At 39.6% G+C, this 26,671-nt stretch overlaps 1 long non-coding RNA gene across 5 annotated transcripts; it reads left to right on the forward strand.

The window, feature by feature from the left end:
• The first annotated feature begins 24 nt into the window (after positions 1–24).
• LOC102076547 (uncharacterized) lies at positions 25–20,257 on the forward strand. Of its 5 annotated transcripts, none has more exons than XR_001224283.3 (5): positions 25–129; positions 2,013–2,127; positions 4,194–4,252; positions 6,442–6,558; positions 7,220–7,851. It is a non-coding gene; the product is annotated as an uncharacterized LOC102076547 (long non-coding RNA). The 5 variants fall into 5 exon arrangements; XR_003216299.1 differs by having other exon boundaries at positions 4,197–4,252; XR_001224284.3 differs by lacking the exons at positions 6,442–6,558; positions 7,220–7,851 and adding an exon at positions 19,668–20,257.
• The last annotated feature ends 6,414 nt before the right edge of the window (positions 20,258–26,671 follow it).

The raw sequence follows: 26,671 nt of genomic DNA on the forward strand, positions 1-26,671 counted from the left end.
GAGCATCTGACCCGCCAGGCGAAAATGAGCTAGGCCTGAGCTCCTCTCTCTGCAGGAAGCACACTCCAGTCACATAAACATCAAAATGGGTGTCGCAGTATGGAGAAGGATGGTGTAGTCAGGCTGGGGGTAAGCGGTAACTCCTCAAAAACAACTCAGAAATATTAGGTTAGAATTAATTATCCGTTTATGTCGCTCAGTAGTAGACTGTTATTACTACGTAGCTATTTTTGGAGTGTAGCTGTAGGCATGCTGTTAAGCACATGAAAAATATACTGTAGCTCACATTTTTAGTTATTTATGAAACGATACAAAAAAATACGATGTAAAAAAAAAAAGTAGGTTTTTTTTATGCGATAACAATTTCCTTTTTCAAGCAACATTTTAGGAACAAAATGTACTTTTGTTGTTTGGAACTAAGCCTTCCAATGCTGGCTCGCACACCACATGCTATCTATCTTAATTATTAGTAAAAGGGCTATCGGAGTCGGTTGATGATAGGCAACTTCAATATAACCAATATCACCAGCTCCACGTGCACATATTTATAGCTCACAAGAACAGAACTAGAGTGTGCAGGAATGTGGTGCTGTGAATAAACCAAACAGAATTTTAAAAGTAAAAACTGTATTTAAGTAAAGAAAGAGCTGTCAAAATAATTCAACATTTCAAATCCTGTGAAATTGCTGTTTGAAAGTCCAAAATTTAATACAGTCCAGTAACGTTTGGAAATGTTAGAATTTTATAACTATAGCTGTCTACCAACTCTATGAAGATTAAACTAGCCATCATGGTATGTCAGTGGTTTGGTGATTACATGTTTTTGTTGTTGGGGTGGAAAATGAACAATCAACTCCCTGATGCATAACAAAATTTACACGTCCACGACCATGCAGAGGTTAGCTTAGATCTGAGTGATGTAAATTTTATGTAAATAAGCACAAGGCGACATTCAGTCTTCTGCATGCTTGGAAAATTTTTTGTTACGGCGTGAACAGATCTGGGCAGAAACACTACAAGAAAGTGCACCAAATACACATGCATCATTTGGAAAAAAAACTTGTAGCCCTAACACATTTTAAATAGATTTTTTTGTTTTAATTGCACCACTGTAGATGTTTTACAGGAAGACCAAAACTTCTAGTCTCTACAGTTCTGGTCTCTAGTGGCCATTCCAGGAAGTAGAATTTTTGACATTTAAGCTCGGCCCACAGAGTTTAGCTAATATATCCTAGTGGCCAGTTGTGGGATTGCACTCAATATTAAAACCCTGCAGTTGAAAATAATTTCCCACATAAACCACAAAGTAAATTAAATTAACAGGTAATTAAAAAAAAAAAAGCTTGTTATTTACTTCCTATATTATGATTTTGTAATGTAAGAAGAAAACTGAATAAATCACACAACAAGCAGCCCACATGATAACAAATACAGTTGGTAACATTTATTAATTTCACCCCATTATTTTTAACACAACATCAAGTATTATGCAGGATAATACATAGACATACTGAGGTGAACGGGGTTATGTGACCACATGTGTTCACAGTAGCATTTATGAGGTGACAGAGAAGCGTGTGGTGGTGGCTTTCTCATGTAAATTCATCCTATAAGGAGAGGCATGAGCAGACGCAAACTGATGTGTATTCTGCAGACATAAACTGTGAAAAACAGACAGCAACTCATGTATGTATTACCCCAAAGCATATGCTCATCAGCATGCACACACACACACACAGATAACGCTCAGCTGAGACAAAGAGACACACAGACAGAAAGCCCTGGGGTGCTGTGTAGTGTGAGCTTTAGTGTGGCTATAACAAGAAGAGTGGGGGATGGGTAATGACCTTTATACAGGGTGAGGGGGAACGTCAGTGTGTTTTCTTCACCCTCCCTTTCACATGCCTGGAGAGTTTTGTAGTACAAGAGGGGCCCTGCAAGTCTGATGGTGCAATTATTTTCACACTGTTCTCCCTTGAAGACTTTGATGACTTTTCTTGTATTTGTTTTAGGAGGAAATGAAGCTATCCCACCAGTGGTACATCACTGCATCTCTGCCCCATAGCGGCTGAACAAATCAGGGGGGTACAATGATTTAGAAACAGCTCCACTGTGGCAAATTGTGAAGTGAGTACCACAGGGCAAAGCAGACCACTATTAGGGTAATGGCTTTCTGGGAAACCACATCACATTATCTGTACGCAGTACTCTGCCTCAGTGTTTTCTTCTTCTCTGTGCCTTCTACAGTAAGCACCCAACCACCACCACTTCTAATGAATGAGTTATCTTATGACAGTATGGTATTCATGCTACAGGGATTCAATTCTTCATCTAGTGAACATAAATGCACAAAGTATTATACACTACTAGTACTCTGTGCACTTTCACATTTGTCTTTTATCTAAATATTTATTTTTTTCTTTAATTTTTGATTGGTTATGAAGGAACACTTAAGGTACTCAGACTGATAGTACCAGACAGCCTGTTTTAAGACATGCTTGTTATATTTATACATCCTGTGATTTGTTTGAGGCTCTGCATAGTAAGAGCCTATTGTTCCCAAATGCTACAGCAGGACGGTGATGCAGCGTTTAGCAATGCTGCCTCAAAGCCAAAAGGAGCTGGCTACAAATCAGCTGGTTGTCTGAGACTGTAGAAGTGTTGAGCATGAAGAGATGTCCTTTCAATTTTCAAACTAATTCAGATGCAAAGGGAAAATTTTCTTCTAGAAAACTTTTCAACAACCTAAGACAGCTTAACACCATTCAGTTTTTAAACAAGCCTCAACATTGTTTAGACGCCTGGCAACGTCGTCTTCAACATATTTTTTAGAGCTTATTTCCTTGTACCGCTTTTACATAATCTGTTAAAACTTGTCTTCATGTGAATGTGAAGAAGCAAAAAACAAGCTTTTTGACAGCAACAACAGAGTAGTATATTTTTTTAAAAGCCTACTGTAACTGAACTATCACAAATAGGATTTTGAGTATTTAGCCAGATGTTTATGCATGTCCGCGTGCAGATATTCGACTGCAAACACGGCAGGTACAGTCATAAAACTTTAGTTGGGATCAAAATGAAGATCAGATATGCTAAGACTGGGGTGGTCTAGCCTGTGACTAGTGAACAAATTGCAACAGAAGTGGTGAGTATGGCTTTGTCCTACTTTACACCCCTGTCCTATAGCTTTGTGCATTTTCTGTTGTGTATAAGTATATTTTCCACAGTGGGTGTAGCCTTAGAATTCAATGGATCTTATTTGAAAATGATTAGGCTGTCAGAGCTCTTGCATTTATGGGCAGTTAAAGAAATAGTTCTATAAATATGCTCATATTTATCTTCTTGTCAAAATTTGAGGAAGCATGTAAGCACCACTTTAATACCTTTATGTTATATGCGCAACATTAACAGTTGGGGTGACAGAAACATTATAAAGAAGTATAAGTAGGGTAAACAACCAGCAGACATTTTGACATGTCACAGTACGAAAAGCATATAAATAATCAAATTAAAAGTGCTGAAATCTATTTAGTGGCTTCAGATAGAAAGAAAAGCATGTGTCAGCGCAAATGCGCACAAGACGAATTGTGCTTGCAAGGTGATCAGATAAAATGATGCTTCGAGGCGGCCTGGCTCACATAGTGATGGGACCTCAGTGAGGTGTGAATGCAGTACATACAGCCTGACAGCATTCTTAAGAATATATTCCACAGAGTGAGTTGAAAAGCTACGAAACCTCCTCTCTTCATGCAAGCTTAAGCAATCTTGACAAAAGCTGCATGTAGAGGAAGAAACTTTAGCAAACTTCCCTGTACAAAAAGGTGTTCAATAATGAGTGTGTCCTTGAACTTTGAGGAGCGCAGAATGGAGTTGAAGTGAACACTAGTGTAAATTCAAGGGTCCACCAAATTGATGCCAGTATTCAAAAAATGAAAATCCATGTGTTGATGTGTCCTCAAGTAGAGCAGCTCCACTGTTAGGTTATTAATAACCGTGTTATCTGTGCATGCATACTTCCACCCTGATGTTTAACATTGACAGAGTGTTGCATGTAGATTGAATTTATTGTGTTATGGATTGCAGTAATGAGTAGGAGAGGTATAGCAGATATAAACAAAGCAATACCAATGTCCCGTGTAATATTTGTCCCTACCAACATATAACATGGAATTTCTGTCATCCACTGTGGCCAGAAGGTGTTTGATGGCAGCTCAGCTACAACAGCAAAAGGAATTACCTGGAGTGGAACAGTGTGAGTTACACCTAGTGACACTGGAATAATCCTTTGAAAAAGATGCTTTAGAAAATCTCTGCTGTGGTATGAAGTTTATTTTCAGTGCTCGTTAACCAAAAACAAAAAAAGGAAAGTAGCTTAACCTGCAAGAATGTCTTATATGTGTATATATAAAGCATCATTAGCTGTGCCAGGGAGGATTGAAAGCCTAGTTCCCATTGCAACTGTAAGTCTGAGAGAGTCTGAATGTGTAGTTCTTTTCATCCCAAATCCAGCTTCAAAAAGGTTTTTGATCAATTTCTTTTTCTTTTTTTTTTACTCCTGACATCACTCCAACTCTCAGCTGGAAAATGGTGCATTACACTCCACTCCTAATGCACTTTTTTGGTCATGTCTCCTTTAATGAAGTTAAATAGCAAGACATCTCTTTCCTCCCAGTTTTTGGGGCTTCTATCAGGTCTAATTGGACATACACCTCAAATAGACCTGCAGGTAAATGCTTCCCAGACTGGGAACAGAACACTTGACACTGATCATGTGTCTTTCCATTCTGTCTCTTTAATAGGTTTACCTCTGGCAACATAATAGTTGGTATGGATTTTGTTGGCTTTTAGCTGCTACAGCAAATATTTGTTCTAAAACCAGTTATTATTATAATCTCAAGCTTCCCTTGGCTTTATAATATGATTCAGGTTTTTGTTTAAATGATGAAAGCTCCACTTTACTCAACAGTGACCCTGTTTGCTAGAACTTGCCCCAACTAAAATATGTCAATAACATTTAGGTGCTACATAATCATTGGCCATAACATGTTAACATATTGGTGTTGAGACAATACAAAGCCACACATTTATTCATGTTTCCTGACTTGTTAAAGGGAATCTTAATCTGCTTGTATTTACCTTTCATTTTAAAATCTTCTGGCATTTTTGATGCATAGGAAGGCATCAAGGAGACAGGGCTGTAGCTAGTTAGTGAATAAACCTGTGCTATTTTTGTGAGCCTGGTAGAAGTTTTTAGACTTATTATGCTGAATTAAACCAGCTAAAAGAAACTAAAATACAAAAAAGTAAAGAGGAGCTGCAGAGTCAGATGAGAACTCTGCAAATTCCTCACTCTGAGCGACGTGTATACACAGATGCAGTGCCAGTACTGATGTCCAATAGTTAACTGGTTCCATGCATTTAAACTAGAATAAATTTCACATTGGTGCAAATATTTGTACTTAAAAAAAATTAGATTACAAGCTTGTCCAGTTGTCAGTGAGGTTCCCTAAGCCTCTGTCATAGTGCTCCTTTTTTTTGTTACTTACCATTCACCCGTAGGTCACATGTTTAGGATGTTTGTCATACACTTATGCTGATGACACACAGCTCTACCCGTCTACTAAGCCTAATTCCACTCTCCCATTAGGTTAGGTTACGTACTAAAAATGTTTAGGATAAATACATAAATTCTCTCTGTGTATTTACAATTCTTGAATCTCTCCTTCCTCTCAGGTTAGGAGTTTAGGTGTTGTTTTCTAGCACCTTAAATTTTGACACATACATCAATAATATCACTCAGTCTGCATTTTTCCAGTCACGTAAAATCAGTTGGCTACGACGTTTCTTACAGCTAACTGTACTGCTATTCTTCTACATGCTCTGGCTACACTCATATTGATTATTGTAATTCTGTCTGGCTTACCACACAAACAGCTGTTTCAAAATGTAGCTGCTCATAATGTTACTAGAACCCATTCCCTAGAACATATTACTCGTTTCCTTTCAAGTCTTTCCATACTCTCACACCTTCATATCTCTTTGATCTTCTGCACATTGCCACTCCTTCCCATACTCTGAGATCCTCCTCTTATCATTATACTACCCGCTTGCCACCATAAGCTTTAGCGCTTCCAGCTCATTGGCCACTTGTCTTTGGATCTCTTCCCTCACATCACATTTGCAATATTGATTCCTTCTCCACCTTTAAAGCCAGTCTTAAAAGACATCTTTTTAAGCTTGCCTATTCTGTTTGATGCTGTATTTTTTTTATTCTATACTGTACTGACTTATTCTATGCATACTGTGATTTTGGTATTCAATTGCTTGTAAGGTGTCCTTGAGTGCCCTGAAAGGCAGTGACTATAGGAAGAGCTACTAAAAGAATTTCAAGAATGATAAGCATATGGATCCCACAGATTCACAATTATTTTCTTCCCATAGAAACACTTCAACTTCTGCTACTAAGTTCTAGAGATCATTTTGGTTCTAGACCAGTCAAAATGTGGACTGGTTCTCAAAAAGAACTGCGGCAGAACTGGCTATGCTGGTTGAAAAGAGGTAATAGGCTTAAACATATGTTCCACGTTTGTGTAACTGTAAGATTTGGTATTTAACCTTGTGTACAGATGTTTGCATTGGTGTTCTCACCTTCCATTGTCTCGTTTCTCCCCGCCCTCTCTCTGACTGGAGAACTCATACATACTATATAACCTCAAAACAAACATGCCCTTCCTTCTGCCACATTTTTCAGCCAGGCACATTCAACAACAACAGCATCGGCCTTTAAAAACCCATAGCAACGTTAGACTATATCCACTTCAAAGTAGTAGTAATACGTCATTCCACCTCTGGCATATTTAGTGCTTTGACAATGACAAGGTCTCAACAAAGTATGGCTCTATAATATGTCTTCATAAGACCATACAGTAATGGCTGTTCTCTACCTACAGGGCTATAATTTACCCTTCATGGTAGAGACTGGGACTGCATGGTTGGCTTTTGCTCTTAAGTGATTAAATTATTTAGCAGAGCAGAGATGGAGACAGAGAAAAACAGATACTGCATGACTATTTCTGGTGTGTGCGTGTGTGTGTGTGAGAAACAGAGAGAGAGAGAGAGAAGAAACATTGGAAGACATGTCTTTCATGTATTTGCTTGTATGTGTGTTTATGTGTGCTAATGACACACAAATGTCACTCTGTGTGTTCTTCCTCATCAGGCTGATAAGACAAAGGGAAGCCGGTCAGTTTAATATCCTCATCGATCTCAGCTCACCTCTTTACACATTAACATTTACAACTAGGAAATCCAGCTCAGACAGCTAAAGACTCTCCTGAGTGAAAGGAAGATGAAAAGGTAGAGAAGGTATCTGAGAAGCTGGAGGAGGAGAAAATCCGAATAATAAATTGCAGGGTGTGCAAATAAACCTGACAAAATTAAAAAAAACCAAAAATTGTATATGCATTCTCATAAACTTATAATTAATTTATTAAAAACACATAAGAGCACACTGATTTGTGGAAGCTACCGTATTATCCCACCATACTGAATACAGATAAGGGCATTGCTGTTCCACATGTGTAGTATGCTAAAGGTAAAGAAGGAGGGAACTCCCAGGGATTTCCTAATGATGGAGGCAAATTTTACATCAGATTCAACATGTGAAGGATCATACCTGTGTTGCATCATCTGAGAAAGGGTCCCCTTCACCAAAAAAGCAAAAACACTAAGGAAAGAGAGCGTGTGACTGTCATCTGGATAAATGTCATCATCTTCCTCATTGCCTCAAGCCTCATCTCCTGAACTGAAGTCAGTGCTCTAATGCAAGAAAATGTGCATAAGCATGCTTATTTATCCCTAATATTGTCACAATTACTCATTCAATTCAATTCAATTCACTTATTGTGAATAGATTAGACATACAACCCGTCTCTGGACAGTTAACAATGGCTTGTTATAAGCTAACATTATGTCAGCTAATATTAGTGTCCTAAAAATCAAACTTTCTCTCTGATAAACAGTCTGATTATTTTCTCACATCGTATGAGAGTTTATTCAGTAAGTGTCTGAGGCCAGTAATATCAGATCCACTTCAAATAAAGTTTTACTAATGCTGGCTAACAGCAGCAAAAACAGCAGTGCTAACTGACAGAAAAGTTCAGGATATCCTCAGCAACTCACCACAGTATCACTGTCACTGCACGGAGGTGAGCTTGACTGCCTCATCAACCCGTAGAGGACTACATTCTCAAAGTTTTTTAGCCTCCCTCAGAGTAAATAGACATGGAAACCCAGCAGATTGACAACTGAGGTAAACAACGGACTGACAGCCTACACTTAGTACCACAAAATATTTAATTGACTCAAATCTGTTTTTTATTCATGATTTATAGCTAAGTGTTTATATTATTAAATTGTGTTAAAATATTCTGTGTATAAAAGTGTTTTTATCAGTCAGTAGAAAAACTGTGGGCATTATGGGGAAACATAGAGATAACCTTTACAGTCTCAATGTAATGTTTTTTATCTTTCTTGTTTGTTCAGCAGTTCTTATATTCAAGTTCGTTCGCTGGATTTTAATGCAATAACTACACAGTGTTGTTATGCCTTTGTTTAGATTTTTTACTGTAAAGAAAGTGTCTGGTTCCCCTCTCTCATCCCCCAACCAGTAAGTACAGATGGCTGCCCCACCCTGAGTCTGGTTGTGCCTGAGGTTTCTTGCTGTTGAAAAGGCAGGGCTTCCTTCCCACTGTCACCAAGAGCTTGCTTATGTGGGTTGTCTGATTGTTGAGGTTTTCTCTCTATTATTATAGTTGCTTTACCTTACAATATAAAGTGCCTCGAGGTAAGTGCTGTTGTGACTGGGCACTATATAAATGACATTTAATTTAATTTAATTATCCATCCATCCATTCGCTTCCGCTTCTCCTTTTCAGGGTCGCGGGGGGCGCTGGAGCCTATCCCAGCTGTCATAGGGCGAGAGGCGGGGTACGCCCTGGACAGGTCGCCAGTCTGTCACAGGGCTAACACACAGGGACGGACAACCATTCGCACTCACATTCACTCGCACATTTACACCTAGTGGCAATTTGGATTATCCAATTAACCTATCCCCACAAGCTGCATGTCTTTGGACGGTGGGAGGAAGCCGGAGTACCCGGAGGGAACCCACGCAAACACGGGGAGAACATGCAAACTCCACACAGAAAGACCCCGGCCTGATGGTGGAATTGAACTCAGGACCTTCTTGCTGTGCGGCAACAGTGCTAACCACCGTGCCACCGTGCTGCCCAATTAACCATAGCAATTTTAGACCAATCCAAGCTGTAATACTGTACCATTCGCCAGTCACCTGACAGTTTCTGGGAAAGAAATGTGGGGCTTTATGACTGGGTTTGACTTCCAGAAGCAAGGGAGAAAAAATAGCCCTGCCCACTTCACCATTGTACAAAATGACCATTAAATCTGGCCTCTGTTCTCCAATATGAATTATTTTAACAATTACATTCCCAATTAATCAGCCACTGCTTCACAGAGCCCAAGGTGACACATTCAGAAAAATTGTTTTGGCTGACCGGTGGAACCCAAAATAATAATGGTAAATGTATTATAATAGAAAATATGGCGAACAGGGATTATACATTAAATCTGTGGCTCCGGGGCCTTGAAATGGTGTGATAATCTTGAGCGCCTGCTGCAGGCTCCAACCCAGTCATGGCATATGACAGATTATGATTGACTCCCATAAATAGGGCTTCTCTGCGGGGAACACTTTGAAAAAAATGGAGAGAGATGATGTGTGACGGCTCATATCACATACTGTATCACTTACTGTATCTGCTGAGAGGTGTGTAGGAGCCTACTCGCAAATGCATTCATCAAAGTCCACAACACAGAGTTAATATCACACTGGGTAAAGCATGGTTTGGCTGTGTGTTAGTTCATTTTTAAGCCCCTGTAGCCTCGGAGTAAAATACATTTTGTATAAATGACTCCAGTAGTAATATGACACAACCATGACACAACCTTGAAATAGTATTGGAACGCTTCTCTGAATCCATCTTAAAGGTACCCTGTGGAGTTTTCTTGTATTCAAGGAAATATTTTTGCAGTCATTGCTGTTCACAAAAAAGTGCATGCAGCCGCTGATTAGCTTAGAATAAGCAGAGAAACAGGATGCCTAGCAGTTTGTAACAGGCTCTAACCCATTAATAACGGAGCTGTAGATGTGCTAATACATTGATTGCGTGATCTTTGCTCAACTCAGCTAATCTGCTGCTGTCTATATAGAACACAGACACATTTCAGCTCTAAAAAAGAAATACTATTACCTGTGTGTTGCTTACCATTTTAAAAGAGAACATGGCAAATGTTGCCACTTAAAAACCCATAAAAGACCAAGTTTTAACCCACAAGTTGAACCACATGATAGATTTTTATTCTCAGGAGACGGTACTCCATGTTTCATGACCAAGTGGCACACACTTTAATATGAACAGGCTCTAATTGCAGACATCCCTACGCATGAATACACACAGCAGCATGTTCAAGATGATATTAGATTTTCAATCATTAATAGAACGTATTAAGACATCATGTCACCATGTCTTACCATGACTTCCTGTCATGTTATTTTCTTCTTAACCACAGGCCGTACTGACTGATCAGAGGAATGAACTTCATGCTCACTCTCTCTGGGGTTCTCAGACACCAATGTTTCTTACAGAAAATATAGAAAGAAAATATAAAGCTAGAAATGTCATCTTCACCTGCCAGTTCATTGTCCATCATAAAAGCTTATTTAGATGCAGTGAAATTTGCACATTCTGAGTGGGGTCTCCAGGTATTTTTTCCACACTCCATAACCTTTGCCAGAAAGCTGAGGCAATCTGTATGCTACCTTAGAAGCAAAACTCTGACACTAAAAATCTTTTTAAAAAATGCATTAAGCCCTCACTACAGTTTGTTGGGTATTTAAAATTCAGTTATTATGGTTCAGGAAAAAAAATATACAGACCAGAAACACCTTATTTCTAAAATGTGAAATGAAGTTAAAAGCAGTCTCTTTCTTTTCAAGATAATTTTAAACATTTGTGCCTCCTATATGCCTACATGTTTTGAAGAAAGTTTCAAAGTTCACAGCAGTGTAAGTTTAGCAAAAAAGTGCCTGGAGATGATTTAAATGTGTTGAGTTTAACAGCCAGTGCATCAAGTGTTTATGTGGAAACAAGCCCTCGATCACTGAGCTGTAAAATTGTATTGTTGCTCTATCAATCTCACATCAACATCCCCCATGTCGCTGTTGCTGCATTTCAGAAATTTAGAATAATCTTTTACATTGCGGATATGCTTGTCATATCAGTGTGTGGGAATAATGTATAAATGTCAGACAGCAATGCCTGAATTTTGCTGTGTATTGATACACTGACAAGTCACATGTACATCAAGTAAAACTGGGTTTCTGTTGTGGTATTAAACCTGGTTTATATTTGTTTGCTGGTGTGTCTTTAAGGGGTTTTCATCATCACTGAAAACTTGCTGACCTTATGGAGCCAATAATAAAAAGATTTCAGAACATGAATCGCAGATTGTTGGTACTATGATCAGAAAAGAGCAGAATACTAACAACTGCACCTACAACTACAGCCTATTCTGGTTAACCGTGGCATAATCCTCACTCTAATCAGCACACTGTGTATGCAATGCACCTCATGACCTTTCACGGTTGTTGCCATCTCCATGTCCTTCTCTGAGAAGTTGTATGTCAGTCTTAGGCCATGTCCACACTAATACGTTTTCATTTGAAAACGCATCTTTTTCTCTCCCTTTTGGTCTTCCGTCCACACTGAGACGGCGTTTTCAGTCAAGGAAAATGGAGCTTTTTTGAAAACGCCATTTTCGCGTCGCAGTGTAGACTGCGTAAACGGAGACTTTTTAAAACGATAATGCCTTTTAGTCATATTATGCAGTCATGTGACCAGTTAAACTAAGATAGCGGAGGGCATTACACAGCAGTTTTTTTGTTTGCTCTAAGTTTTGACAGCCCTATTAAAGATTAATATCAGTCTGTACATGCTCCAGATAGCTTTTCTTTAAATTCTTTAATTCTCACTCGCTTTTGCAACTTTGTACTTTTGTGTTACTCGCAGCAACAACTCCACCTCATTGTTAGTCCATTTAAAAAACTCGGTTCTTTTCCTCGACATTTTGCCGCAATGTTTCAAAGAGCCGGAAAGTTAATAAAATGCAGACAGAAATAACTCAGACGAATCGTCTTACGTTTCACCCGTGCGCAATACAGGAATGCAGCGTTTTCGATCGTTTCAGTGTGGATGAACAACTGTTCGGAAACGCTTGAAAACGATAGTGTGGACGCGGAGCGTTTTTAGACGAAAACGCCGTTTTCAAATTTATCCGGATTAGTGTAGACTTAGCCTTACAGCTCTTAAGTGAGGGTGAAACTGAAATAGAGTGTGAAAACTGCTCAAATGTGTCAATCTCGACACATCTGCTTAAAGCCTATGTAACACTGATGGTTTGTTCTGTCTATTAATGAATTGGTTTCTGGCCTTTCAGATACGGTCCTGTGTTGTGTGTAAATGTTACAATAACTGTATTAGTTCAAACACAACAGGATTGCTACAAAAGAGTTACAGCTCTTGCACAATGCGGACTATGAAGAAGCCTGATTGGTACCAAAGACGATCACACAACATGTTAAACTGCTGGCACATGTAACTAATCCATAAAGATGATACCACTACACATAAAGCAGCTTGATTGTGTGTTTTTGGGTCCATCCATCCATCCATTCGCTTCCGCTTATCCTTTCCAGGGTCGCGGGGGGCGCTGGAGCCTATCCCAGCTGTCATAGGGCGAGAGGCGGGGTACACCCTGGACAGGTCGCCAGTCTGTCGCAGGGCCAACACACAGGGACAGACAACCATTCACGCTCACATTCACTCACACATTCACACCTAGTGACAATTTGTTTTTGGGTCATTTTCATTAAAATGTCATCACTGACTTACAAAACTAAATTGTATATCCAAAGAAAAGGACTATGCTGAGTGCATGCTGGCCATTTTTCACTCATGTATTATTCCTACCATTTTAAGAAGGCTTAGTCCTCTTTTGCCTTCAGACTGTGTTTACATGAACGTCTGTAACCTGACTACCCTGATTTTATCAGACCAAAGTCAGACTACATGCATACTCTAAGATAAGCTGGCTATTCAAAAGTAGTATTGTAGAGAGTAGAAAGTGAAACAGGAGTATACATAACTTTTTTTTCTTTTTTTTAATTTGACACCAACAATCTGTCATTCAGTCATTTAATTTTAATATACTTGATTCTTTATTTGTGAGTAAAACTGGGATACTCCTTAGCTTTGGACACCAACTCCCTTCTAAATGGTTCTAAGTTTCCGTCTGCTGCTTTAAATCACCCAAATAATGTAGAATGAGTTTGAGTTTTGTATTTTGGACATGTGTTTGTGGTGTTTTGAGCTTTGTATTCTTTTATTCTTTGTTGGTTTCTTTATATTCTCAGGCCTTTCTATTTTTAGTGTAGCTATCTGAATTGTGCTCATTGCAGCAGGTGTTTTCCTGTCATGTCACTTCCTGGTTTACTTAGTCATTTGTCTCTGGTGCTATGCTTTATTTTTACTTCCGCATGTCTTGTTATTCTGATTTAGTTCAGGTGTCTCTGCTAATCACCCCTCTGTGTATTTATAGTTGGTGTCTCCCTTTGTCAGATTGTCTGTGTTTCCAGCCTGTTCAGGCTACGTCCACACTAGCCCGGATAAATTTGAAAACGGCGTGTACGTCTGAAAACACTCTGTGTCCACTCTATCGTTTTCAGTCGTTTTCACAGAGTTGTGCGTCCATATTGAAACAGCTGAAAACGCTTACGTTCCAGTATTGCGCATGGGTGAAACGCAAGACGATTCGACCTGCCTCGTTTCTGTCTGCCGTTTATTTACTTTCCGGCTCTTTGAAACGTCGCGGCAAAATGTCGAGGAAAAGCAGCGAGTTTTTTAAATGGACTAACAATGAGGTGAATTTGTTGCTGCGAGTAACACAAAAGTACAAAGTTGGGTCCTTTTCAGCACAACCTGACAGAAACAGGCTAAAGGTCAGGGTTTAATGCAGCGAACAAAACCACATCATCTGCAAAGACGAGGATGTGACTTCTTGTTTTCAAAAAGAAGCAATTCATTTTATGATACATTAAAATGGACGCAGGTCTGAAAAGTGAAGGCAGAGAAATGGTTTAAACCAGGTTTTTCATGCTTTTTTTGTTTGAACAGCAAGCTCGGCTTTATAAAAGTCTGTGGGAAAGCTACCCTTTTCTCTTTGACCCCACACAACATTTTCCTGAGGACTTTATCTACTCAATTCATCATAAATAAATAAATCATAAATCATACTGAAAACAATATGAAGTTCATTTTTGTAAATTACGGTCATTATCAGAGTCACAATAGAGGGTAAATTAGGACATCCTCATTGGTAAATGACTTGTGATTGAGAAGTGGTTATCTAATGCAGCGGTCCCCAACCCGCGGGCCTCGGACCTGTACCGGTCCGTGAGTCGTTTGGTACCGGGCCCCCAGAGTTGAGGCTCGGGTGTGAAATTGATGGTTCTCAGGGTTTTTTTTTATCGGTTTTTAACGTTATTTTTTATTGTTTTTATCGTTAGCTCGGTTTCCCTGGGTCTTTTCCCGTGTGTTATGAATAAATCTTCTTTTTTTTGGTACCGGTACTGGTTTTATTTTGTTGTATTTCACCAACAAGTTCACGCCTTGCTCATCCGGTTTTCAAAACACCAAGATGGTGACTGTGAAAACGCTACTCTAGAGGTTTCATAACAGGACATCACAAATCATTTGGTCTCAGTGCTTTCATTCATCTTTTATACAGTCTGTGGTCCACGTCTGTCTTTTATATACAGACTGTGGTGTTCTCTGTCCAATACTATTGTTGACTACTTGTATAAAAACAGATAATAGATATAAAACTTTATAAAACAAATAGCTAGCAGTGTGTGCTCACAAGCAATGTAATGTTACATTTAAGCAGATTTTATTATTTTTGGTCCTTCTGGTTATTCTTCTCGTTTCACTATCCATTATGTCCATCTCTATGCCTTGGTACTCAGATCAAATCAACCAGGAGGGAGGGAAAACAGCAAGGGAGATGTGGGGGAGGGGTGAAGCGAGAGAGAGAGCGGGAGAGAGAGAGAGAGCTTATTGTAAACTGTAAGAGGTGTGCAGCAACTGGGACAGATTATGTCTGCGGAAACAAGGACTGCAGGATCCCACCCATCCCCCACACACACCACACCGGCACAGACACACAAACACACACACACACTATAGCTCATTTGTGCTTGGCTGGTCACCTCACTGCAATAGATAGATTCCACCCCACCCCCTATCCTCTGCTCAGTCATTCAGACCTGGGAGAGTCAATAACAAGCTGACATCATCATTGGTTTTGTAGGATACAGTGCTGCCTTTATTCTAGCAGCCATATGAGAGAGAGAAAGGGAGAGAGCAGCATCTTCTGTGCTGCTGATGAGGCTGGAGGCTGAGGAAGTGAATGCAGGTCAGGGAGCAGAGGTAGAGACAGGTGGGCTGGAGAGAGATAGCCGTGGTGGGGGAGGGGAAGAGCATGAATGGCCTTTTCAGCACGGCTGAATCAGTGACAGGTGACCAAGATGTTTATCATATACACACATTTGCAGCCTTACACACTCTCAAATCACAATACAAAATCTCAGAGTCAACAATTTAGAAAATGTGGTTATCAGATGTCATTTCCCTTCAAGGTTAATATCAATGTTATGCCGATTTATTGAGTAGAGAGCTGGAAAAACCATTATATGACCTACAGTTGGAGTCCTTAGATCAATAACTGTGCTACAATGCAACAAAAATGTTTAGTTTTTTTTTAAAGTATTGATTTAAAAAGATCACTAAAATATACATCAGAATAGTTAGCTAGTATCAGCATTTCCTTGTGCGCGTGGAGCCTATTGCGCTAATGTTACTCCTACTGAGTTAGTGCACATCAGTACCGCACTGGGGATGTATTGACACGAGTTGTGGGCAACACGCTGCACATTCATGTCAGTAATTTTACACAAGTCTACAAGACAATAGTTGGTGATGCTAACTGAACACAAAAACTGCAAACTCAAAAAAGACTGGAAAAATTGTGCAGCTGAAAACATGCAATAGACAACTCAACCTTGAGCTCTGCCAAGCTGAAGCAGGTACTTCTTGTAAAGCTTGAAACAACCAGGAAACACAATATAAGGTGGATGTTTTTATCTGCTGCTTTAATCGGGGCTGAGCTAGCCGGGCTTACTCGCTTACTTGTGAGATTGCTCAATCTGTCTGTTTCAGCAAGTTGACTTGTAAGGTATCAAACTGGGAAACGCATTTTCTAAACAGCAGTCCGTAGAGTGGTGCTGAAGGACTAACAGCATGCCTATCAGCACTTTTAATATGTAATTGTTTAGTCAAGTTGTGCACCACTGCATGGATATTTTAAACTCCAGTGATCGCTTGTTTTCAGCAGCTCTGAGGCACGGACATGGGCAACTGTTTTTTATTCACTCCACTTGACTCGTAAAATCCTGGCAAAACCACCATGTTGGCATGGCTTTGCGTCAGTGTCAATTTAGAATGATGTTAGCTGCAGGCACATATGTGGGTCTCCAGTTATTGGATAAGGAAAATTAAATCTCCTCCCCCGTGGTTATTGGTTAGATGTTAGACTGGAGATTGGAGCCGAGTGTAATGAGTTGACAATTCGGTCTTATATAAAGCTACAGATTAATATCAATCTTCTGGTTGTGAAGAAAGAAAATATTTCCTGAAATAGTAGTACTTCAAAGCCAAAAATGCAGACACGCTTATTCACACACAGATAGACGATCACAACCGTAACACAACACACACACACACACCTACACACACACACACACACACACACACAAAAACAACAGACAAACCCAGGACTATATGAAAAAACACACGCCCTACACAACATTCCAATCAATTTTCCACACTCCACTTCAGCATTCCTGCCTGGTGTTAGAAGCTTTCTTCCCACTGAACACAGAAGGCCGTGTGTGTGTGTGTGTGTGTGTGTGTGTGTGTGCATGTGTGTGTAAATCTTCAGATGCTGTGTAGCAGTAGGGCGCAGTGAAAGGCTTTCTCTGTCAGATCAGCTATGCCACAAGCTCAATTTCTAATCCTTTGCTGCAACAGTCTGCTTTGCCCCCAAAATACAATTCATACCTCTGTCTTCTGTATGTCCACTACCAGTTCATCGCTATAAAGCTGCATAACGCAATAAACACAAAAATGTCATATTTGAATTCATAAATAGTATGCTGGCATGCCAGAAAAAAGCCTTATTTGTTGTTTATTGGATATATAATAAACATAATTTATCTGCAACGCGTTCCAAAATAACGTGTAGTTATGATCACAAACAGTAATGTAGCTCAAAACTGTTTATATAATGGATATCATTACTTACTGTTCTTATTAGAATAATTGGGATAGGGATTTGTGTCATTTTGTAGCTAAAGCTCATATTGCTCAATAACATTGTTATGTAGGTTATAGCTCGTATTGTTAAATAGTAATTATGTAGCAATAATGCAACACAAGAAGAATGTAATGAGTAGTGTAACAACTTACTTTCTTCTGACAGTAAACAAACCATTCTGTTGCAACAGTGTAGACTGTTATGTGCAATGCATTATTGTTTTAAGTAAGAACCATAGATAATATCGACGTTAGCCATAGCTATTGTTTTGAAGCTTGGAGTTGATCGTTTTCAATATCCCCATCTTGGTATTTTGAAACCAGGTGTGACAAGCAAGGGCTAAACTAAAATTTCCTAAAATTGTGATCAAATAACTTACAGTGCCATGTTGCATCCACTTTTGTCTTCCAAACTACTAAAAATTCTTAATGGCAACGATTCAACAAGATCCTGGAAACATCCCACAGAGATTTTTGGTCCATATTGACATGACAGCATCAGAATCAGATTCTGTTATGGTCATTCAGTCAGTACATAACATATGCATTGCTGAAGGAAATTAAAAACACGGACAAAAACACAAAAGAATCACAATAAAAACAGAAGTAGGTTAAAAGAATGTAGTGCAGCTGTCTATTACACAATGCTCACAGTTGCTTCAGATTTGTCAGCTGCACATCCGTGATGCAAATCTCTCCGTTCCACCACATGCCAAAAGTGCTTTGTTGGACTGGTGACTGAAGGCCATTTGAGTGCAGTGAACTCGTTTTTTAAGAAACCAGTTTGAGAAGATTTGAGCTTTGTGACAGGGCATATTATCATGGTGGAAGGAGCCTTCAGAAGAGTTCATTTCAGTAGTTAATTAGTTCATCTGCTTCAAGGTTCAACATGTTGTGAATTCAGAGACGCTCTTCTGCGTACCTTGGTTGTAGAAAGTGGTTTTGTGAGTTATTTGGACTGGATAATTTGTGTTTTTCAGACTATTTTCTATAAAAATCTATAGAGAAAATCCCGGTAGATGAGCAGTTTCTGAAATTCTCAGACCAGACCTTCTGGCACCAAAAACCATGCCATGCTTAAAACCACTTAAATCACCTTTTTCCCCCATTTGGTGCTCAGGTTGAACTTCAGGTCTACATGTCTGCAAGCCTAAATTAAATTCTTTCTTTTTTAATTGGCTGATTATTATTTGTATTAGTAGGCAAGTGAACAGGGGTACCCCAACAAAGTGGCCCAATACCTGTAATTCTCAAAAACGAGAAGTACTAAAAAAATGTTTCAGTCCAGTTATTCATTCACACTGCACATATACACCTGAACTATAGACTTCATTTGTTTTTTAGTAACACTGAAGGTGCATGAGTATGTTTGAATCCACACAAACACAGATCATTGAAATGCTGAAAAGATATAATGCCCTTGCACTGAGTGGGTGGTGAGTAAAACACTGTATACCTCAAAAAATAAAAGCAAGACATGGATTCCAGGGTTGTAAAAAGTCACTCGCACTCAGACATTCCCAGACACACTCCCACAATCCCACAGTATGGCTACACACCCACATGTAGAGTCATCCACAGATAAAAGAATAAAGCACAATCCCAGTCAACCTCCCACACGCGTACACATAAAAACAGCGAGTCCAGGAGAGCAAAAAAGGGAGATAGTGTGGTGTGTGCACTCAACTGTGGCTGGGGACATGATGATGTGTCTGTATGTGTGTTGTAGGCTGCATAGTGGACAAAATTAAGGTAATTTCACGGCCTGGTGCTGCTGACTTGTAGCCACTTGCTCCCTTTGCTACAGCAGTATGCCGGTGAAATGTACATGTAGGTGTTAATGCAGCTGTGAGAGCAGAGACCACTCCAGAACTCACAATATTAGATGTAGTAAACAGTGCTTGTCCGTTATGAATGTCTAATATTAATATTTGGAGGTTTAAGCTGCTCAAGATGACACTGGAGGATATATCTTCTAAACTAGACTGTTTTCCTGCCATTCATGTGGGTAACAAACACAGGATTTAAGTCTCATTTTGGTTTTTCTTTACCTGGCAAACATGAAATCTTTGACTTGTGCCTCTGCTTCCTTTGCAGTGCACGCAGTACTGATCAGCTGTCCCATACAATCAGCCCATCTGCTCGATACCAACTCGACTGATATAATCTGATCTTTAAAAAGATGGCATCAACCATCCCTGCAATCAGCAAACAGTCCGATGATGGTGATGTTCACCTCTTAAACCTGTCAAGTCTCATGTTTTACTCATGAGGTTTCAGAACCCTTTTCTGTTACAGCAATGAAATCAAACTCTTTCCAACTGTCATACTATCAAAGAACATCCCATAAAAGGCCCTTTTGGCTTCAGTAGTTTCTTTCGTGTGTGGTGGCAGCCAGTAGGAGATAATGTTGTGAATAAAGCCATTTCTGACCGCCTGTTGTTTGAAAATGGTCCATGTTCTTACCTTCTGTGGTACCTACAAATCCCTCCCTCTTATTTTGTAGCTTAGGAAACAGACACAGCGCATGGTGAACTCTAGTGAAATAGTCTTTATCCTAAAAGCTTACAGTGTTGGCTTATAATTTAGCTTCTTCACAACCATTAATGTGAGATAAAACTGCAAAAATATGAGATGCAAATCCTGGGTTAAGTTAACCAGCTTAACACTGCAGATTAAAGTCTTTTAGTTTCTGCGTTAATCAAATTCACAAGCTGTGTACAAACAAATGTTGCTTCCAGGTTTTAAAAGTGAAATGAGTGCAGGAAGTACCTGCATTCTTTTCATTTACCAGCAGGGGGCAACTACTTTAGTTGCAAAAAAAAAGTCCGTTTATACAAACGTGGCTCCTTTTATCTACGCGTTCAACAAAGTCTTCTGAAACTCTTCTGAAAGCATAAACAGGAAAGTGAACCACTCATCCACCTCCTACACAAAACTGAGTATAATCCCCACCTTAGGGAAGGCCTACTGACATTGTTTACAAGCTTCTGGGCACATACACATTAGTATCATTAATAGGGAGTTCACAGCGCATATGAATGTATTTAAATCTTCACCAAACAGCCAAAGCAGCCAAAAAGGATCCAGTTCTGTGGGTGATTTTGTAGGGCCAACTATCCAATGAATCACCATTTGTTGACTCATAAATAACAATCATTTTCACGTAACCACCAAGTGATGAAAAAGTCAGAACAGTTTCTAAAATTACTGTTTTGTCACTGTTAATAAAGTTCTGAAGAGAATTAGGAGTTAAATTGGTAGCAGTGATGTTAAATTGCGTCAGTGTGGGAAGCAACAGCCGGAGAGAAATGACCCTCATCCCCAGCCGTGGACTTTAAAAACAAAAAGATGCTTCAAGTAGGCTCCATCAGTACTCATCTATGCCTTTGATAGCCCAGATGGCCTGCTTGCAGCAGTGACCTACATACACTGAGAAATAAAGATGGGAAGAGTGGTACACACAATGCCTTTGTGCCTCCGTGTGTCTGTATGTGTGTATTCCTGCAGGACAATGAGGGGGGAAAAGAGAGCAATTACACAACATTTAAGAGTGAATCCTAACCAAGTACTTTCAATGCAGTTTATTCCCTTGGGTCAAGTTTTGTTCCAGCGGCCAATTTAGCTTGACTTCATAGCAGTGTTAAAAAGGTGAGGACTATAACGATGCACAGCAGCACATCACCAGCTCACTGAAGGATAAAGTATTTTACTCTCATCATAGCACTCTTATCAAAGGTGATGTTCCTCATTTCCATCCATTTCATGATAATGTGCTCTGAGTGATATTTTGTATTAGCAGTAAATTGGCCCATTGCTATGTGATAGACAGCAGCGATGTGGCTCATGCCCACCACAGATTTGCAAGTCGCTGTGTTGTTGCTATCACCAGGTTTGAGCTTTCTTGCTTTCCTTGCCAGACTGATGATGAGCTCCCCCCCCTCCCACAAATCCTTGGATGTCTGATCAGCCTCCAGTATGTAAAAGGAAAACCTCTCTCAGATCCTTCCTCCAGGATGAGTTGATTTTCTACTGATATAACTCTTAAATTGAATACAAGTGCTTTCATAGATAACAGGTGGGAATGTAAATGGCATCTTTTATGAATTGGTGCCTTTTAATTATCAAAAATGCAACAAGGGCACCTGTTCTTTGAACAGTACAAGAGGCATTTCGCCAGAGCAATTATGAGGTGTCCTGTTTTCTGTTATTGTGGTTTATATTTCTTCCCATAAGGGTTTCATGAGCTTCACAACACCAGCCCTCAACTTTCACGTCTCTCACTGTGCTCTGCTGAGGCCCTAGGAGGCATTTGCTTCACACAGATTTCAAGGTTGCTGCATTAAAGAAGCTTCACAAGACTTGCTGGATGAGAACAATACTCACTGGGCTGCAACTGGTTTAGGTTCAGAGTTTCAAAGTGAGAAAAACAAAAACATGGGAAGGACTAGCCTAATCTCTACTGAATAATAAATATAAAGCCCTCAATGGAGCTAGCTGCTGCAAGAGCGTGCTTACAATTTATGCAAGTGTTAACCCACAAGGCAAGCGCTCTGTTAGAGACAGAGACAGCCCAGAGAAAGTCGCTGCTTAATAGTTAAAGGCATGAATAACTGACTCTGGTAAATGCTGCTCATCTGGAATGGGTCAGGCAGTTTCCCTCCAGACAGAAGGTGACTTGAAATCTTCGAGGTTGGGAGAAACTGAGGAATCTGACTTTAGCCATTATTCTCCAGAGGTTTTTACAGGAAACACAAGAGAACAGGATTTCAGACTGAGCCCACACAAAGAATACTGGGTTTTCACCAGAAGGTAAGGAAAAGTGAGCACCAGGCGGTCTTTAAAAAATGTGAGGTTTGATTAGTGGAATCGGAAACAGGTGAAGCAGCTGAAGCCAGAAACACCAGTGTTTCCCACTGTGCTGGCCAGCAAGAGAATCCAGCCCACTGCTGCACCTGGCAGTACAGGGACAGAAGTAGAGAAATAATGGAAGCACAGTTGAAGTTATCTTTAGGATTTTTTTTTATCTTTGGACATTTTCACTCAACTAAAACCTGTCTGTAGCAGACAAACAGTATATGTCCTAAAAAATAATAATAATAAAAAATTGAGAATGTGCTGAAAAATCAAGGTGGTCTTACCAAATATTAACTTTCAAGCTCATTACAATTCTACATACTATGTTTTGGCCTTGTATATTGTATTTCCATTTATGTGTACACATTCCTATAAACTGCTGCATCTATTTCCCATTTTTCAAGCAAAATATGAAGAACAGATGAGTGGCTCAAGACTTTTGTACAGTAGCGTCAATATTGACAGCAGCATCCGATCGGTTCGGATCTTATCTCACTAATAGAAATTCCATAATCTGTATCGGCTATCTCGTATCCGATTTTACCCCACTGTCTTGTTATATCTTGCAGGGCTTTGCCATTTTTAAACTCTTTATTATGACCAACTATTAAATTATAGAATTAACAAATGATTTATCATTCAGCGCATTTTATTTGTAGATAACATCAACATTTATTTCTCTTTCAAACCATATGAGACTTCTAGGCAATCTAAGTTGGTCATGTAGTCCTGTACAGTATGACTTCTGCAATAAGAATGCTCTAAAAGCTCCAGGAATTAACCTTTGAAAAGTAAAAAAAACCTGACCTAAATATTCAGAGAGGTTTGCAGTTACAGTGCAGCTACAAGCATAGATTTCTTGCAGAGGCATAAATATATAGTAACATGTACGAGACCAGGAAACACAAAGGTACTTAGGAATAAAAAGACAATCATGCCGGGGAGACTACTGCCACTACCAGACATGAACCAAAACACCAGGAAACCAAAAGAAATAAAACTCATAACTAGAATAGAAATAAACAGAAACCAAACAGAGATCAGTTACTAGAATATAATACAGAATTACAAGGAATCACAATCACTATATAATAAAGAAATAGAAACAGGAATCAGTAACTTCAAACAGTAGAACAGAAACTCAAACCTAAATATCAAACAAGGAACAAATCCAGGGACCATAACACTAACAGATTAGCTTATCTTATCTTATCTATTATATGTAGATACCATATTGGAATATCGGTTGCTGCTGCTGTTTAGCAAGAGTTGCATCTCCCAGTACAACTAACTAGCTTGTGTGAATGGATGAAAGAGGCAAGTTGTATAAAGCACTTTGAGTAGAAAAGTTCTATGTAAGAACCACAGTTTCATTGTAAAAACTTAACGTGACCGTATCTATCTTTTATATACAGTCTTATTTTGGACATTTTGGTGTACTGAGCAAATCCTTTCCAATTCTTTCCTCACTGGTGAACCAGTAAAGCCAGGCCTACATGGTGGGATGTTTAATGGCGCACCTGAGAACTGATTCTTTCTCAAGAAATATGTGCTGTAACCCTCAAGCAATTGCAGAAAGATATGGAAAATATTAAACAATATTTTAATAATAGAAAAACAATTTGAAACATGTCGAGGCAGAGGGGTCTGAACATCCCTGCAGGCCTGGGAAATACTTTTGCTGGAAATCATGCACAGCAGGAATGTTTGGCAGAATACAAAAACCCCATAAAAGCCTTTCAAGGAAAGAGGAAAAAACTTGCTGTGTTATCCAAGCCTCACATTCTTCTGTCACAGATGGTTCTGCTTAGTGAACACCTCATACTGAATCTGGATTGGATGAAATTTTAACAGGCCCCATATTTAAAAAAGAAGTGGCTCATTTGGGGATGCAAACGTCAGCTGCTTCTTTTCTTTGTGATTTGTGGCTGTTGTGGCCTGTTGCACATGGAAATCTTTTTTCTTCTCGATTTGGTCACCTACTTCCAGCGGACAACACGAGCACTGTTTTCGATTCGTTTTAACTGGGAAGACAGCAAACACTTGTTTGTGCATGGTAGTTCAAAGCTGTTTCAAACCAGAGCTTATCAGAGATGCACTGGTATTTGGGTCCACCTCACCGCAGCAGTGTCCCAGTATGGCTAACTGTTTGTTTTCTTTGCTTGGGTAGAAGAATGTGAATTGAAATAAGTTAGCTTCACACTTCCCAAAAACATTCAAACTAAACACCATGCAAACAAAAATGAATATGGTTTATTCTGGGCCAAGTTTTATCTTGTTATCCTCATGGATCTTCATTCCAAACATCATCAGTCTAACTTGGAATGATGCACTCTGTCTGCCTGCATGATGGCTGCTATTTCCCCTCCCTTCAAATTCTTAAAATGGAAAAGAGATGAAGAAATTGCTGATATTTATAATCAGACTGTGGTCTTCCCTCAGTTCAATTTGTTATGTCAGGCTTTCCAAGCACGACAAAGTCCTGACTATCAAATGTCAAAGGTTTTAGTTTTACCACCCATATGTTGGAATCACTGGATCCAAACTTATCATAACACTTTGACCAAACCACGCATTCATCTAAGACCAGAACAAACAAACATTCTCTGGGTCAAAGAGTACTTAGAACCTCCCAAGTTCATCTGGCATTACTGGCCAGGCAAACCAAATTTATGAATTATAGATATCACATGAATCAGCCCGAAATACTCAGTTTGAACACACCCTCATGCTAAAGGCTTTGACTGCACTAGAATGCAAAGTTCATGCATGCATCTAAAGAGCCTACATGCACCATATTATTTTGCTAAACCTTTAAAATCCTTCAGTCATACAGGCCTAGAGACCATCTGGAAGCCACTGGTCACGAGGGAAAAATTAGAATTCCCTGACTGGTGGCAAATGACTGCTAGTAGTAGCTGTGAAATTTATTGCTAAGCTCGAGTCATGCAGCCTACAGCCCTCCTTGTGATTGCTTTGGTTGCTAGCAGGTTGTTGCAGTCATCCACAGTTTGTATGGGCGCCAGCGGTTTGATAAGAGGTTACGAAACTGTGAAGAGTTCTTTTACTTTGAAAGGACACAATCTCTTTTTCATTTTGCAGTTTTTCAAATTTAGCTACATCTCATCGGTTAGTTAGCCAGTGTGTGCAGACAAGTTGTCATCTTCTACGTAAATTGCAGGTAACCACGGCAATCTGGTAGTTACCAAACCAATCACAGGCAGGTTCCCGATGCAACTACTTAATAGCCAGTCAGGGAATATTTACCAGAGGTTGATATGGGGACCGGTCCTGGGCCTAAATAATAATAATAATGATAATAAATAAATAAATAATAATTTTTTGTAGATCAGTAGATTTCAATGCCAGCTCACATCAGTTGATGGTTTAGCTTAAGCCTTTCTACACAGGAAATTGGCATATCTCAAATGGGATGTGCCATTTAAGCTGCTTTAGGTACACACATTTATGACTCCTCTGCAAGCCACTTCGCTCTCACCTCCACCTCATCTCCTACTGTAATGTTTCCTAACTTAGTAGATGTCATGTCTGCTGTCAGTGGCACCTTCTTTCTTTTGCCTTGAAAGAAGAACGTCAATACAAAGAGAATCAGTGCTATGGTATATACTGTGGCTGCTCTAGTAGAATGTGGTTGTTCTCACTTTATTTTGTTATTCCTCAGAATTTTAATTGGTTTACCATTTGTGTCATTTGGATACGCTCTAGTAAAAACCTTGAAAGAGCAGTTGCGTTTAAACTTGAGGTTGTAAATACTACTATCAGAAAAGAACTGATACTTGCAACCATATTCATGGACCAGGTGGAGCTATCCACTGGAGTCTCCCCTGAGACATGTTGGTACATGGGTGAGGCTGACCTTGAACATCCCGGTTGAGTTAGCATTTGACAGAATTGGCCTTTACTGGTGTTTATCAGATTTACATAGATTTTGTTTTTATTATGAGGGTCAGATTCACTGTGGCTGGACACTTACGATTCCTCCCCACCCGTTGTCTTTGTTTACTGTATCTGTACTGCACCACCCGCTCCTCTCACTCTCTCTCTCGTTGCTCTAAGTAAAGAGGCTGCCATGACAGACTGCCTGTTTTCAGATGTCAGGCAGGGAAGAGCTTAACTCTAGGGAGCTCTGGAGATCAAAGTATTTACACACATACACACACACAGACACACACACGCGTGCGCAAACGCTCATGCTCTCAGTTACCACAAATCCAGCCTAACGT

The sequence above is a fragment of the Oreochromis niloticus genome, linkage group LG23 (genome assembly GCF_001858045.2).
Source record: "Oreochromis niloticus isolate F11D_XX linkage group LG23, O_niloticus_UMD_NMBU, whole genome shotgun sequence".
Classification (NCBI taxonomy): domain Eukaryota; kingdom Metazoa; phylum Chordata; class Actinopteri; order Cichliformes; family Cichlidae; genus Oreochromis; species Oreochromis niloticus.